Here is a 17,967-nt window from a genome sequence, read left to right on the forward strand (position 1 = left end):
TGTGGCAGTCGTATTAGTTTGTTTGAATGAAAAGTGAAGCTTCACACAGAGCAGCAGCAGCTTTGCACCGGGGCTCTGTAGCCTACGTACAGAAATCACCACATTTGCATCAATAAATACATGTTTTACAATGAACCGATACAATTTTGTTTTATTTTATGAAGTTATAACATGGTTACGGTACATGACAGAGCAGCATAGGTATGCGGTTTCCAATACAGCCTGCATGTAGCCCACAGGGCCAGCCACCATTCTGGCTCTGTCCTCCCTGCGTCCAATCAATGCGCGCCTCATTACATATTAATACAATGCACATCCGGACCAGTCAAAACCTCGCGCCTACTCTCACGAGAGAAAGTTGCCATATGAAAAAGTGTCAGAACAAGCTCTATGTTTGAATTTTTTTTAAAAAAATGTTTCCAATAAGTTTTAAGAACTGATTCAAAGCAATTACAGGGGGATTGGATACATAAAAAACCAGGTGATGACTCCTTTAATACAATCCTTTATAAGTGCAAAGTGGTTTAAATGTTTTTTTCACCCCTGACGAGAGAAAAACAACAAAACCCAAACTTAAAGGGATAGTTCAACATTTTGGCAAATTGGCCCGTTGCCATAATCCCTTTAGTTTTAGGAGTAGGTTTGTTACCTTTAATTGTCGGTGCAAGCTATTGTTAGAACGGCAAAGCAGAGCTGTGAGCTGCTCACAGCTACGCTGTTTTCGAGGTAAATTCATGCAAAACCGCTGATACGTGTTCCCGTCGGGGTTGTATTTGTCTTGAAAACAACTCTGTCTCATAACGTTCCGTTATTATCTCATAGCGTGGTGAATGTGCGGGTCACTACTTGTCCACCAGAGTGTCTTGGAGTTGTTGGATTGTGTATTTGATGAGTTTGATGAGGGAAACCAAGAAATCCCATTAGCCTCGGCAGCGTAGCTGTGAGCAGCTCACGACTCTGCTCCGCTGTTCTAAAAATAGCCTGCACGACAATTAAAGGTAACAAACCTACTCCTAAAACTATAGGGATTATGGCAATGAGCAAATTTGCCAAAATGTTGAACTATCCCTTAAACGTTTTTCTGGTGTAAAATGGTCCAAATTCTGAAATCAGTTTAGATGGCATTTATATTTTTCCACATAAACAACAATTTTGTCTCCCTCCTAATCATGAAAACCTCCCAGAAAGGCCATTAAAATATGTTTGTTTTCACTGTTGTGAATGAAAATGTTTTGTTGCTATAAATAATTGAATCATCTGTTACATTCTTACAGTAAAAACCAGAGCAATGCTGGAGGAGGGTGTGACCTTTGAGAGTTGGATAAAGAGAGATCACCACAGGGTGCTGCAGTACAGTATGTGACTCACCAGTGTAGGCAGACGCCGGTCTCCCCCTGGTTTTTGAGGCGGCTCCACCAGACTGATTATGTAAAAACAACAACATGACAAGAAAGGAATTGATCAGGCACTGGCAGCTTATGCTGATTATGTGAATATATACAAAACACTGTGCTCAGTGTATCATCTACTTGAACAGATCAATAAGACTGAGGTGTCTGTTAACCTGACTCTAGTGATTAGAATATATTAGGCACATAAAGATCCTCATAACTCCCCCTGAACAATACCTCACATGTTATTGGGGAGGGTAGAAAGCTCTATTCATTCTGCTGCCTGGGTTTCTGTCTGACCTTTGAGTGCAGCTGGGCTCCACTATTATTCATGCCGTGCACCGCAGCCAATAGAAAACCTCATCCGCTACCTGAGGCAGCTAAAAATGGAGTTATCAGCCGCTTTCCATATTCATGACTCCTGTGTCTCATGATCACTTTACTGCCATGTCTCAGCTGCTAATTTTTCTCTCCTTGAATTTGAAGCCTTTTTATTTTAAATTTTTTTAAGATCATATTTAATCAGGTTCAAGATTTTAAATGATGATTTACATAATAATGATGATGAATCAACCCCAGATGTTTAACAGAGGCACAGCGCTAGTGTTGAAGGTGATGGTCACTTCAGACTTTTATAAAATTGTCTATAATCACTATTATTATTAATATTATTATTATACCACTTTATATATATAAAAGCTCCTCATTGGTTTTAGCTCGTCAACATATTCAATCACTCTAATGAAAGATCGTCCTTGCAGGTGTTTGTGTGGCTTCCTATCGACAGCTCAGCCTTCCTCTGGGGAAATCATCCTCCCTTCATGGGCAAGTTCTTGATGGATGCTGTGTGTGTGTGTGTATGTGTGTGTGATTTTGTATTTGTTCATGTACAAGGGCAGGTCATGGTTTACTATGATCTGACAAACACACTCGCATACACTGACACACATGCTCTCAAGGTCCCCAAGATCCAAGGGGACAGGTTTTTTTTTCTTCTTTTTTTTCTTCCCAGTGTCCTTGAAGGTGACGGGTGCCTGGAGGAGCAGAGAGGCACAAGGCGGGGTGGGGGGGGTGGGGGCGTAGGGGGGCATGTTAATATGTGTTGAAAGGGTCATCTTAGGTTACACCGTGTTGCCCACCATCCTTGGCGTCTCCCCATTACCCAGCCAATCACAGCCAAGGACTCGGTGATGCAGTGCCCCTCTTACTGGAGGGATTCCTAGGAACTGCCGCGTGACGATGCCGGCTCTGGGTGTCTCTCTCACCCCCCCACCCCCCCTCCTCATCCTCCTCTTCCTCCTCCTCTTCCCCCCCTCCCCTTCCCCGGTCTCTGCCCCAGGGTTTCTTTCTCCCAGCCTTACACGAGGTGCATCCGCCGTGTGTCTGTGTGTGTTTGAACAAGAGATGATCTAGCGCCATTCACACTGCTCCCACCAGACTGGCTATATAGACGGCAGACAGAGTCATCATCCAGCCCTCTGTCTCTCCTCCGAACAAGGCTCCACCTCTCTCTCTCTCTCCCTCCCTCCCTCCCTCCCTCTCTTTCTCTTTCTCTGGCAGCCTCACAAACATACATAACACACTCACACACACACACACACACACACACACCCTCTCTCTGTGTTCCCACGACTCCCATCTCCTACTCCAGATGAGCGTGCCTCCTCGTTAGGGCGAGCCGATTTGGAGCTGAAGGTGTGCTGCTGTTGCCAGGTAAGAGCGCACAATTTCCTCTTCGGGGCCACTCAGAAGTTACAAAGAAACGGGGATGTCTCTTGTTGCTTTGTGGGTGTGTGAGCGTGTGTTTTGTGGCGGAGTCGGTGCATGTGTGTTGATGTATCGGTGTCTAGGTGACACAATCAGGAAGGGTGGGTTGCTTTTTGAGGATGCCACGGGGGGAGAAACTGCACTTTGCTGCTACAACTCCCAGCCCCTCTCTTTGTTGATACCAATTTTGGCGCCCATTTCCACCGTGCCCCTCATTGCCATGTGCACCAAAAAGCTTTTTTTTCTTATTCTTTTTTTTGTGTGTATGTGTGTGTGTGTCTGTGCTCGCTTGATTGCTAGGAGACGGCTGTAGGTACAGGGTGGAGCGCAGCTGGCAACAGGAGATCGGCAGCAACGTATAGAGCATGCCTCTCCTCTCATGGTTGCGAGGGGAGACCACGGTGTGGATGTGTGGGCGGATAGAGAGACAAGGGGAGGGGAGAAGAGACGGAAGACGAGGAGCTGCTTTCATCCCATGGAAGCTAATCCCTCTGTTTGTTCACCTCCTCTCCATCAGATAAAATGGGCCGGCTATGGCTGTGGTGGTGGTGCCCTGTCTCTTTTCTCTTTTTTTTCTCCCTCTCTTCTCCTCTCCTCTCTCCTCCATCCTTCATCAATTGTGATGGGTTTATCTTGGGCAGGGAGGAAAGAGGCAAGCTATTGATCTGGAAATGAGCTGTAATGCCATTTGAAAAGAGAACAAGACATCCCTCTCTGTCTGTGACTTTTTCCCTGCTTGCTTTTGTTCCTGACTGTACCATGTGCTGATAAGCCTTTACACCAGCTGACTGCTGATAATGAATTCCCGCTCTTAGTCACAATCTGTAAGAGTTGGGAGTCTATATGTTGAGCAGATGCAATTGAAAAGCGACTTAAGTTCCATATGGTACACTATATCTCTGCTATTGCTGTGATTGGTGGGAACTCCCCCTGTCTGCTTTTTGCTGTAAAGGAGGCTTATCACCTTCCACAGGTTCACTGATGGAGCACCGATCGGCTGCTGCACGGCGCACATGCAATGGATGGCACTCGGCAAACATGTCAAGCATATCCACGGCGACCGTAGCGTGGCTTCGCTGACAAATAAGGCGTCGTTAAAAAAGGCGGGCCGGCCTATCACCTCTCGCCTGCTCCAGGATTACCTAATATCTCAGGAGGCAGGATCAGCCAATGCAGCGGGAGAGAACGGAAAGGGAGAGGAGGGGGGTGGAGTAGAGGAGAGGAGGAGGAGGAGAGGAGGGGGGGGGGGGGGGTCGGGGTTGCTCAGGTGTTGCTGCTTAGCCTAGCGCTTGGAATACATTAGCCAGGAAGCTCCCGTGTGTCAAACTGTTACCAGGTGACGGAGAGAGTGGGAGCGAAGGCAGCGCTCCCTGCTTCTCTCCCCCACCCACACCCACCCACCCACCCACCCAAATCCAAATGACCCCTCAGCTCATTTCCCAAGGCAGAGCTTATGTTTACATACTCTCTGGGAGCTTCTGCAGATGCTCCATTTCATAAGCACTAACTGAATCAGACAGGCTGAGGCTGCGCCCGCGCTGATGGATTCGGCCCGGACCGTTGGCTGGCAATCGCTTTTTGAAACACACCTGCAGGGCATCCTTCATGTTGTTGTGTTTCAGAGACACCAGACTGAATGTCATCATCACACAGGTGTTTTTTATTCTTATGTTTTTTTTTTATCTCCGATATCTCTGATATCTGTTTGAGTCATGATGAAGGTCCGAGGATGTCACGATGAGTTCTTCCTTTTGGCTGTAAAACTGAAACACTCCACCCCCCCCTCGGCCCCAATGTTGTTTACACCAGAGCTGGAGAGGGCGGAGGCAGAGGTTGACTTGCAATCTAATCAAGTAGCAACTCAACTGTCGCCAGAGGTGGCGGCGACAGCGTTGTTTTTTTTTTTTATCAGGCTTGTTTTAGGAGCTATTAATAAAAAAGTACAGACCCAAAGTCCTGAGCTTGACATCCTCACAGGGATGACCTGTGGCTTTTTTTGAAAAGTTCACTCAAAAGTCTCGGCATTAGAGGGCGCCGGCCTGTCAGGATAAGTTTCTCATCTATGATCAGTTTATCAGAAGATGGAGGGGGATGGAGGGATAGGAAGAGGAGGAGGGACAGTAAAAAGAGCATTAGGAAGGTGTTTGTTTCTGCTCTGGATAGAAATACAAATGGAATATAAATAGAATCTGATCCATGATGTGACCTTGTGGCCATTTGGTGGTGGGCGCCCATGCGGAGGGATGTGCACAGATCTGTGACACCACATTGTCATCACATTAGACCGGCTCATACTGGTGGAGATGGAGATGTAGGACGAGCTGTCCTGCTCATCCTTGTGTCATCTTTATATCATCATCTTTGGTAGAACAGATAAATACAGTGGTGGGTAACAGGAGCATTATTTCTAAGCAGCTCAGTTGCTGCATCATATTTAGGTCTTTTGCTGTTGATTATTGATTGAGTACTGAGTACAATTTGGTCCAGGTATGCTCACTGTGCCACAGCTACAACACATGGATGGACAGTGTGGAAAAGAGAGGTTTTTTTTACAGGATGATGTAGTGTGCAGTTCCCTTTTTAAAATCAATGACTCAAATAGTTACCATGCGTCACTCCTCAAGTATGAAATCCAGTTGAATAAATTTGAACAGTGTTCCGCGTCCACATAAACACGAATGCATTGTTTTTTTTAATATTTGCTGTTTGTTTTTTCCTCATGGAAATGAAATATTGAACACTGGCCATTAGCGAGCCGGCGTGGCATCACTGAGTCAGACCATTCTTCACAATGTTGACAAATAAACCGTGCCTCCAGTCTGTGTACATTGGACACCTTCGGCTTTATGTAAATCTGCTCGCATCCCATCTTTCACACTGAAGGACAGGGTTTAAAAGCTGAGTGATGCTCATTAGTTTGTTCACATAGATTAGATACACTGGCCGTCCAAAAAAAAAAGAGTCCCCACTTGGATTTAACTAAGCTAAGAGAGCCTAAGAGAGCTAAGAGCCTCCCATTGGATAATTACTGCATGGATGATTATGTTTCAGCTGGCAACAACTTATTTAACCCTAACTGATACAGTCTCATTTCTTAAACATCCATATTGGAACTGAAGACACATCCTGTGGTTGTGGAGAAGATGTTAATCTGTTTCAGAAGGGTCAAATTATTGGCATCAAGCAAATAAAACATCCAAGGAGATTTCTTAGACTACTAAAATTGGGTTAAGAACTGTCCATTGCATTATTAAAGACTGGAAGGATAGTGGGGAACCATCATCTTCAAGGAAGAAGCATGGTCCAATGTGACCAGAGTCCAGACCTGAATCCCATTGAGAATCTTTGAAAAATAAATGCAACTCTGGATGGAAATACATGTTGTGACATTGCAGAAGCAACAAGTGTGTGACTCTTTTTTGGACAGGCAGAGTATATTCCTGCGTCTAAACCAGAGAGACCGCGACTACTCCTCTCTGACTCATCGATCCAACACTATTAAGAAATAAAAGAACACAAAATATTTTACCTGGATTGATTTTTTTGTTCCAGACCATGAAAGCAAATCATTTCCCATCCTGGACACTTGCTGATCATTTCTGGCCAATATTTTCTTAATTGCTTCATGATGAAGCCACTTGCTGTTTCGCTCTCAACCGCACATTAGGGAGAGTTGTTTGATTGTTGGCATTAGTCCGACACTGGGGAGCTGCAAACCCAAACAAGCAAAAAAAAAAAAAAAATCAAATCACTATAACAGAGCAGCAGTGTGGTGGAAAGGAGTCAGGGAATCAAATCTTTTTTAAGTCTAAAATGTTGTTGAGTTGATTAAAGTGCTCAGAGTTTTCATTGCTCGGCTAATTGGTCTTAGTGACGTCCTAAAGTCTGATCGCTGAGCTAATTAGCTCGGTCTAAGTCCTGATTTGAATCTGGGTGTTTGACAGGGTGTGTAGGACTCAGGACTGCTTGATCTCTGTCAACCCACCGAGATAAGACTCAGATTACATGATCAATCCACAGACATGCTCTCACCGATACACACACACACAGACATACTCACACACATCCTAATGACAAGACTGAACCGAAAGTTCAAGTTCGTACTTATATGGGATTGTGACAACGTTTTTCTGCTCTGCGATGAACTGTGTGATCATAACTTGAATGATTTTCACATAATACGCTTCTATTGCATCCAAGACAACAACCACAGATAGACTGGCAAAGCAACCACTTCATATCCCAGCCAACTCCATCCTGAACCTTATTTGACAGTGTATAGCGTCACATGGTGTAAAGTGGCTGAATTTAACAGAGCGTGTGTGGGACCTCTGTTCACAATCCCAACAAAGCTTAAAGGGTTTTTTCATTTGTGCAGAAGAACCAAACGCATTGTTCGCTTTGCCACAAAAGCCCATTCTTCCAGCTGCATGCGACTGCATTTAAATTCCTATTTATCTGCCGCAAGCTCGGTCAAAACAATCGGCGTTAAACCGCAGTCAGTCGGAAAGGATCAACGCCGCGGCCTGAACAATGTGTAATGAAGCCAGGAATAAATATATAAAACAAGTCTGTGTCAGATACGTCTGCCTTGGTTTGCAGATTCAACAGCAGCAAAGTGAAGTGAATCAACGTTACAATGGCTCCACAGGATTGTCTTAAGGAAAAAAAACATAATATCACAGGATGTCATTCATTTTGAGATCCATTTCTTCATGCATGTCCATGTGCAAAGTGTATTTAAGGAGGTTTTATCTCATGGTCTTGTCATGACTGTCTGTCAGGGAGATTTTCATTTACCCAAGTTCCATGGGGGGTGGTAGGGGGTGGGTGTCTTATTGTGATAGGTAAGAACGAGAAAATTATTTTACGGCAAAACTTCCTCCCAGTCTGAAAGCTGTAATTTTAAAATCCCCTTAAGGAGGAAATTGCTTTTGCCCTCCTACAATTTTTTAATATCCTGAATCATACTTAGCTCTGGTAAAATGCATCGGCTATACCCGTAGCATTTCTCCCGCCGCCGCCCGAAGCTGCATTGTGGGGAAGTTATTAGAGATTAATACCAGCGTCTGGGTGGTGTGGTACAGTTGAGGGACACACGCCTCGCTCCATGTGCTCACATGTACATAGCGGGTGAAACATCCTCTTTGCCCAATGAAAGAGCAGATTAATTATTACTGAAGGGCACATGGCATAAAAAGAGAGGCCCTGGAGGACAATGTCAATGTTTCATGAATGTAATAAAGCATTAAAAAAAAAAATACTATCATCGTGTGCTCGTATACTCTTGCACATCTACACTCAGCCCTTAAGACAATTCGGGGCATCCAGTCCAATCCAATCCAATCCATTGTACCTGTTGATACCAAGGCCACCTGCTTCAAGGGTTTTATCAGTAATAACCTATCAAACTGCTGCTCTTTGTATAATTATCTTTTCATTTTGGCCAACATGTCTGAAATGATTAGATTGGAGGTGCTCCGCTGCAGTCCCCTGTTGATTCAGCCACTCTGTATTGACAGTTTCAGCGTCAGCATGGAGATGAGCCCAGAATTAAAATGAATTGTGTCCATTTTTGAGCCTATCTCTCTCTCTTTTTTTTTTTTAGAGAGAGAGAAAAACAGCTGCCATTTTTGGGATGGAAATTACGTTGAATACGCAGGAAATCTAAACCGAGCATGACAAAGGCGAATGCATCAATTTTTGAAACGAAACGGCAACTCGAGCATCCTGCTGAGTCCTATCTAAGGCAGAGAAGGATAATTGTGTTTTTCCAACTGATTGTATAAACTCACAGTTCTCCACCACCGCCGCCACTGCTGCTGCTGTCAGCGTCCCCCCGCAGCATGACGAGTGGGGAAAGTGAAACAAACTAATGTCCAAGTAAAAGTCGCCCTACTGGCTCTGCTTACAGTTCACTCGCTGCTTCGGGGGCGCCCTTGGAGGATGCATGAGTCATAAAGCAACACGACACCCAGCATTGTGTGTGCAAGAATACAGTGGCACGATGGGATAGAGAAAAAAAAAGCAATTAAAATCAGTGTCACCCTGCACCGCCCCGCCCATGACACAAATGACCTTGGTGGATTCAAAATGTGTCAACATGTGCTGGGGAAGCATTAACAGTTGGTCCAGATATGCAACTTATTGCGTCCGTGTGTGTTCGCACCCCTCTGGTCAGCTAGAAGAGAGCATCTCGCCTAAGTGAGTCACATTGCTGGATTGTTTTGCTACCAATCAAGGTCATTGCACACTCATTAAATTCACAGTGGATGGATTAAACAGACTGAATGCACGGGCACATCATCAGCATCCCAGCCTTAATATTTTTCAAGTGACCCCACTGTGAAGATGATTTCATTCTCTCCTCTAACAAAGCAAGAGGCTTCATCAGCTGTTGAACCAGTTAGTCCCTAATTCCCAGTTACACAGGTCCAGCATCCCCCCCTCCCTCCCTCACTGTCCCTCCTCCTTCCCCCACTACGCCGTGCTGTACAGGAGAGATTGCGAGGGAATGCCGAGCGATAAGATAAAGGCATTCCTCCGATTCGTCCCCCTCCCCACCCACCCACCTTCTCTCGTGTCTGGCCCCCGACGATTCACCACTACTGTTAGTGGAACAGCATGAGTGCCCCTCCGCTGCCAACCGCTGAGATTTGCCTGTGATACAAACATCCTTGTGCGTCGCCATGGCAACCAAGTCTCCTGCCTGCTGTACTGTAGGTTGTCATGCCAGCCAGCCTGCCTTGCCTGCTTCGCCTGCCTCGCCTGCATGGCTGCTCCCCCCCCCCCCCCTCCCCCCCCTCCATGCTCTTCCTCACCCATTAGCGCTGTACTGTAGCTGACACATGCGCGCCCCGTACACCGCCCTGCGTGAATCGCCTAGTTTATCTTCATAAGCCGCTCTTATTACTCTGCGTTGCTGTTCCTATGCCTTCTTGAGGTGATTCCCCCCTCCCCACCACCAACACCACCTTTTTTTTCCCCTAACAGCTGCTTAAAAACCTGCATAGCATTACACCCTCTGGTACAGGAATGTTTTCACTTGAGAAAACTGCCAACCAGCGCAACCAGAGTCAATTGCTGGAATAATAGCACCACCGCCACCACCGCCGCCAAAAGAAAAGAGAGATATAACAGCAAGCGGCCTCAATTTCCACCCCCCCCACCCCTCTCTTGTTTACTGTGCCATCTATCAACTCCTTCATCCCTGAAAAAAAACGGAGCGGTCTGACATGTTTGGGACTCCCATGGAGGATGATGCAAATGTGGACGCACATGGCTCCATGCTGAGTGGAGTTCACCCTCGGAGCCAAGATTGTTGTTGGGGGGTGCAGACAGAGGCCTTTTCTTCCAAAACATGTCCACCCAGTCAGACGAAAAAACACTCATTACCACAGCGCCATGGGGCCAACCCGGCCCACTTGGGGATAATAACTAGGCATCTGCTTAAATTTGATATAATGCTGGCGTACTGGGTAGTCTGGGGTCTGCGATAGTGGCAGAAATTATTGTGCTCTCTTAAGCTGTTTGACTCTTGCACTTTACTGCTTAAGCTGAAGCATTTGAAGCAATCCCAGTCTGTTATTCACACCAGAGGGTTTAATGGGATCTTTACAATGACGCCTCAGGGTGTGCTTTACCATATTTTGCGAGGATGATTACCTTTTATTTACAGCTCTGTGGAGAATCCAGAGCCAAGACTATCACGATAATGAGTGACTTTTCTCCCCTCCCTTTGCTTGATAGGATGCATGGGCTTGAGGCTTCAGGAACCATTTTGCTGCTGGTGAAATTTCAGAGATTACATTTGCTGTTCCTTATCTCCCAAATTAACTCATTACATTGACATCCTGCGTTCCCTCCCTGGGAACAGATTGGCCTTGAATTTATAATGAAACATGGCGGTCCCTTCACGTCCTATATGCACGGCACAGGGGTTTCAGCACGAGCCTTTAACCCTCAGCCCTGCTTTTGCCATTGATTTTGACTCCACAGCCAGATGAATAACCTTGAGAGGAGGTGTGGTGGGGGGGTGGTTGAAAAAATGAGAAAGAAAAGAAGACGAGAGCTGGGGGCAGAAATAGAACGCCTCCTATGCCTGTCTGTGGCTCCACTGAAAAGAAAATCTATCAACCAGGCAGCATGATTTTTTTTTCTTAGCTTGGTGGCAAAATCTTCAAAGCTATCCAGAAAAATAGGCCCAGTGCCAAACAATTGATGAATTGTCAGATTGTGTATTTGTTGGTGCCGGCTGCATCAGAAAAATGGAGGACGAGTACGAAGGTAATACAGTGCTGTTGGCCAAAACAATTGGTGGACAAATTCTCTTGAACGTACTTGCTGCAGTAGAGGCCTGGAGGTCAAGCTGTCCAACAGTATTGTGTTTTTCTTTTATCTGCAGACGCGTCTCAACATGGCTCGGGAGATATAATGTACAACACTTCCCATAAAGTCGGCCATGGTTACTCTCTAAATTGGGTTCAATCAGACCAACTAGGCAAAACATTTCAGCCCTGTCAATCATGTCCTTTTCCTGAAGCTTACACTAATTGCATATGCAAATTGCCCAAGATTATGAGTTTGCACCCGCTGTAGGGTTTGGTGATTGCGAACAGCGATAATGATGGATTTCCTCACATTCATTTCTTAAATGTTGTTAATGAAGAGGCAGCCACTTACAAATGTGGATTATGCATGCATTGTGCATCGCAAAACAAACTCTGTAAGGCTGCCGCCATTAACTACAAGTATTCCAATTAAAAGTGGAATCAGTAGTTTTCTTTTTTTTCCCTCCCAGGCCAGATGTGGGATAGATGACACACAAGTACTCTGGATGAATATTATTCAAACTAAATCGCATAGACGCACTGAAACCATATCGACATCTGTTGATTGTCTCACGCAACTGGAGCATGATTGGTGGATTTTTGAGCACCAGATATCAAATTTCATTTACCTGTATTGTTCGGGATTAACAGCAGACCTAGATATCACAAAGGGGAAGTGATAACGTGTAATTTTTGTTTCGATTTCGGGGAACTGAGCCTTTAAAACTTCTTAGAAGCTGCACTGAAGCAGAAAACAGAAATCTATCATTCTGATGTGGCGTTCACTCCTCTTGTTTTGTATGACAAAGAGTGGCAGTGACAATGGGAGATGGTGGAAACCTTTAGTTTATGTTCAGTGGATTGACAGAGAAGGTTATACCGACTTGTGTCTGCCGAGCAAAAGCTCCTCCAGGAGGGAACTAATCAACCAATGATTTGATGCTTCATACAAACATAATTACTCAATGAGCCAGCAAAGCTATTCACACCACAGTCCAAAATCAATGAAACGTTGTTGTTTTTTTCCCCACATTGTTGACAGTTGGAGTAACACATGAAGTGTGTCTCTGCATGGAGTGTACAGCGGCCTTTGCCAATCATATTAGTCCAAACTTGGCTCTATGATTTTAAAGGACAGTGGGATATTGGCATGACATCAGTCCTCTTGATAGATGGGAATCTGTGGCTGTGACGTAGGAACAGCATAATTACAACACCATTGACATGTGATGTCGACCCCAGTGAAGCTAACATTCGTCCCTGCACACATCGTTATTGTGCAAAGGGTCATTGAGAGGACCGGCCTTAGACTTTATAGATTTGATGGCGATCTATTGGAGGGATGTCCGATAGTCAGTATGTTGTCAACGTGTTTGTGTATGTCAGAGGGGAACTTGCTTTATAAGAATAAAAAGAATATTTCTACACACAAATTAAACCGTGGCGGATGAAAAAACAAGTATGGGAGGGGAAGAGCAAGTGGAGCTTTTTGACTATTTACTTGAGTGCAGATGGTTGTTGTTCTCTTGGGCAGATAAATGATAAATGGACTGACTGTTTCTAGCTTTATCGACCACTCAAAGCTCTTTACACGATGAGCCAAGTGCACACACACGCACAGGCTGATGATACATGGGGGGCCGTTTGGGGTTCAGTTTCTTGCCCAAGGACACTGACATGTGAACTGGAGGAGCTGCAGATCAAACCACCAACTCTCCAGGTCGCCTCATATGTTATTATAGCTGTACTTCTGCATCAAGCCCATCGTGTGCAGTTTGTTTTGGGAAACATTGATACACGCTGCGGGTCTTGTGGGTGCAGAACCTATTGAGTGGCAGCAGCAGTAAGGGCAACTTCAATGTCAGAGCTTCACACTGGCGCACACAAACATCCGCCCTGTGGCACCTGTGGACCCGCTCAAAAATTATGAGAAGCTTCGATCGATAACTCTGGAGCCCAACCTCCCACTCTGACTGACCAGCCTTACTAAGAGTCCCTGTGGGGCCCCGAAGACCAGACAAGCCCAGACAAACATCTCTTTGCTCTGGCTGTGGATGTGTTACTTCTGTGTCCTTGTTTTTAAAACACTATGGGAACCTTTTGTTGAACCACAAACACACCATCTTCTGTCTGGGTGAGATGTGAGCTGCTGTGCTGTCGTGGGACACCGTGCAGCTGAGGTGCAATGAGCCATCACGGCCACTAGGTCTCGCTGCAACTCGAAAATCTGCAACATCCTTCGTTTTTTTTGTAAAGGAAGTAGAAAGTTGTCACGCAGATTACAGACGCTAATTACACATCCCACAATTAATTTTTTGAATAATGTGCGGACGAGCCCCTGAGCGTCAAAAACCGCATAAGTGTTGACACAATAATTTCTGAAGACCTCTTCCCATCTTTTAATTGGCCTCAGTTCCACATCGGTGCACACGTATTTTTAATTTTGCCAACACAATTTGCATTATAATTTGAAAAAGACAAAATCAAGATACTGCACTGTACCTAGATCAGCAATTCACCCCTGACCAGTCAACCAGTGAAAAATTAATTAGAAAGAATCTTATTTTGGTGTTGAGGGGGGGGCCTTTAAAATCCCCAAAACGTGCACTGTCAGGCTGTCGCGTTGCTGTTCGGCTTAATCGTATCCACACAATCCCCATCCTCGCTGTAGCTCTGTGTTTGCAGTTTATATATGACTGTGTGAGGATGTTTGCTCTGCTCCCAGGAAAATATACCCTCTCTGCACAGAAGCACCCCCCACTCCCCCTTTTCTGGCTTCCTCGCCGCAAATCACCAGTTGCTGATTGACCCCGTCTCTCAGAGGTGTGTCGGTAAACGATATTGTCCCTGTGTGTTGTATCGCTATCAGTCTCTGTGTACTGTAAACACAGGCGGTGACTCAACGACTCCATCTCAAGCTTTGGGGGTCACGACGTACTAACTGACTCTCTTTTGTTTACCCTCTGTCTACTTCCCCACCACCTCCTCGTAACCTCTCTCCACTCGGTCCGTCAGTCTCTCTCTCTCTCCGGGCGCCATCCATTCGCCGGATGCATACGTAAAGAGATTGGATGGAAAACACACACACAGCCACAGGGCAGCGCCTGCTTCGTTGAATTCGAAGGATGTGCTTGCGATGAATGTGTTTACAGCAGGGAAAGGAATGAAGAGCACCATCCCGTACAATTTCATTCATTTTAATGTCTTCTAAAATTGCCCCGCGATGGCTAAATCATTGTGTTATGCGTCGAGCGGTTTCACCGAACCTTACTCTGATTTTATTTGACATGCTTGTGAGCTGGATAGTGTGCCTCAGAGGCATCTTTGCAGACTCCTTTGAATGACTGCAACACGACGGGGCCAGACCTGTGTTAACAAAGGAGACATAATATTTATCCAATGTGACCCAGATTCTTCAGCAGAATTTTGCTCAGCGGCGGGTCGACACAATTACAGAAGAGCCGGTGAATCATGGGTCTCAAATCCTTCACATTAACCAAATACTTAAGCCCAGGTGCTCCTGTAATCGTATTTAAACCTGGATTTGGTGTTGCTCTCTGGCTTAAAGGGGCAGCGGCTCCTGTAATCTGATCTAGCCAGCGAACTAGTCTTTTAAATGTCGAATCAATATGTAGCTAAATATGCCGGGGTCTCGGGTCTTTGGTGGCGTGCCAGCATGTGGATCAGAATGACTCCTCTCGCCTGTTGATAAAAATAACTTGATGCTCAGCCGCTCCATGTGTAGCTGTGTTTCGTTCTATTTCAGCCTTGCAGGAAGTGCACTACTTTCTCACTCGCTTTGAAGCAGATCTCGGCAGGCTCGGAGATGCCGTCTGTCACTGACAGGAGGTGTGTTTGTGTAGCGAGTGTGTGGTTTGTTGTTTGCTGATGACGTGGTGGCATGATATTAATAGGGATAACAACATGATGGATCACATTTCCTATATGCATACAGATGGATCACAGGAAAATCCAGAATAAATGAGCAGAGAAACATTTCCCAGTTGTTTGGTGTGGGAAAGGGAAAATTACATTTTTTTCTCATTATGGAAGATTTTCTCTGAGTTGTGTTTGCCACAACACTGAAATGGTTAGTTGATCATATTATCATTTCGTACCCAGTGGATTAATCAATACTAGAGTTGTTTTCCTTTGCATGTTTGTTGTGTTTCCGTTGTCAGTCAACGGAAACACAACAAACATAAACATAAAGTTTGAAATAGAGAAAGTTAGAAGCTCATTCACATCAGCTGCTGTTCAAACAGTTTATAGAGATAAAAGCACAATCTATTGCATGCAGGTTAGTAACGTCAACTGTCTTCTATCGTAGCTTAGCTTTGCCTAAAAAGTCTGTAGATTTGTTGCTAGCGGCAACAAAGTGATGAGATCGGAAAAGTAGGATAATCTACTGGAAAATATGTCAAGTTCCCACAAATTCATTAACAGTGAAGTTAACAGCCAGTGATTAAATTCTAACACTCAGCTGACCAATGGAGTAACTTTATCACTCAGTCAGTCAGTTACATTTTGCTGTTGTTAAAGCAGAAGTAAGCGATCCGGTCGTTTTGGCTAACTTCTTGTCAGCAGATGGAGTTAGTCACCACATTCACGTGCATCCCTTGGCTGCACACACAGAGAGGACCGTCCTTTTTTGCCGTTCTCTCTCCTCATTGGATAAAGGTTGTGGGATACAAGGAAAGTTTTCTCCTCGGCTTACAGCAGAGCAGAGTGACTGACAGACCCGTGTTTCAGACCAAACACTCTATTGCTGTTGGAAGATATAACTATTTAAGACTTATATTAACACAAACATTCCGCTTACTTCTGCTTTAAGAACCAGACAAAATGGGGTGTTTCCTTCATGCTAAAATGAAGAAACAAACAAAAAAACATAAACATACGCTCTGTCCAAGTGGCTCGAGAGACTGTGTCAAGTGCCTTTTAGTAAACAAGACACAGATCCTTTTTCATTCTCCCCCAGTTCAAGTCACTCAGCGAGAGTGCAGAAGCTAAACGCCTGAATAACCACAGTGTTAGGAGCCGAGTCAGATTCAGCACCGCGGTCCCTGCTGGCGCTCAGAGAGCAGCAGACGAGGCCGAGCCTTGTCTCAGCCGCCAACTCCGCAGAAACTTTCTCATTAACTGGTGTAATGAGTTGAGTGGATGTGGATGCAGCGAGTCCCAGACCCACGCGTCCCCAGGGTGGCTCCTTCTGTCCCGCCATCAGTCAGGGAGTCACTGTGTCAGATGTTTTATTCAACACAGCTGCGTGTATTTTTGGCACCTGGCTGCTTCATCAGAAAGGTAGGAGGGAGGGGGCCGAGTGTGTCGCGGGCCGCCAGAATGGGGTCACGATTGCTTCGTGTTCTCAAACCTGCCGGACCACCGCGGGCCCACATCAAACAACCAGAACACCTGTTTCCAGACAGCGTTCCTCATTCAGCCTCAGCTCAGATGAAAGGACCAGAAAGTTTTAGTCTGAGAGCGAAATTGCAACAAGATCAAAGACGTGGTGTTGTTTTAAACGGCACAACTGAATGGTTTTCAATTGATGAATGTTTTTTTGGATCTCTGTGTGATGCTGAGTTTATTTCAAAGTAATCCGTCTTGTTTTGTGATATGGGGGACTTCACATCAAACACATCATAGACATGTTGCATGATTAGTGTTGAAACTAAGACAAAACACTACATTCACTGTGAGTATTACAAGGCTGCATTTCACTTGATGAAAGGATGTTGCATAGACCGGCTAATCTTTTTAATGATTGTCTGGTGGTGACGCAAGGTCACCGCCTTTGTGTCAATTATTCCTTATTGGACAAATATATTTGAATCCTCTCATCTTGAAGGTGGAAGCCTCTGTATGAAAAATGGCTTAATGGAGCCAGGTGGATTTAGACCAAAGGCTGTTATAACATATACAGACATTAAAGGGGACATATTATGGAAATATCACTTTTTGAAGTCTCTTTAACATATATTTGGGTGTTTGTGCAGGCTCCCTAGGTTGAAATCTACGTGGTTTTAGGAGCTGTTCCGTCAGTTGTCTTCCAGTGATGTAACTAGGATCCGAATTTGCATAATACCACCCCTACCTGGGACCGGTAGAAGCGGTGGGGCAAGCAGTGGTTAATTTGCATTTAAAGGGACAGGCACTGAAACCAGCTGTTCTGAACAGGGCTGTTTTGAGAGGATGAAAAGAGCTGTGATGTTTGATCGTTGGGGTATTTCGACCGAAGCTTGTCACATTATGTCTTTAAGACACCTGGGAACTATTTTAATTTGTGGAAAGAGGACATAATATGTCTCCTTTAATGAACTGTAGCTGATCGTTTAAAGCAGGAGGGTAGACACACTATACATTGATTTGCTCTTCACAGTCATATTATATGCTGAGGCTGTTGGCTAATATTGTCACAGAATCAACTGCTTGATGTACAAACCAAATCATCAAGGTTATTTTGTTTGCTTTTCTAT

At 45.1% G+C, this 17,967-nt stretch overlaps 1 protein-coding gene across 3 annotated transcripts in view; it reads left to right on the top strand.

Moving 5' to 3' along the window:
* Positions 1-2,589: 2,589 nt before the first annotated feature.
* The window catches only part of syt1a (synaptotagmin Ia), a 173,468-nt gene continuing 158,090 nt past the window's right edge, over positions 2,590-17,967 (top strand). Inside the window, exon 1 of one of the 3 annotated variants that reach the window (XM_085768839.1) lies at positions 2,590-3,104. The gene's annotated coding sequence lies outside the window, so the exon portion shown is untranslated. The remainder of the gene's footprint in view (positions 3,105-17,967) is intronic. The other 2 variants (XM_085768843.1, XM_085768840.1) reach the window with 2 other exon arrangements.

Source organism: Trachurus japonicus, chromosome 23 (genome assembly GCF_045865225.1).
Source record: "Trachurus japonicus isolate A0001 chromosome 23, Traja_1.0".
Lineage (NCBI taxonomy): Eukaryota > Metazoa > Chordata > Actinopteri > Carangiformes > Carangidae > Trachurus > Trachurus japonicus.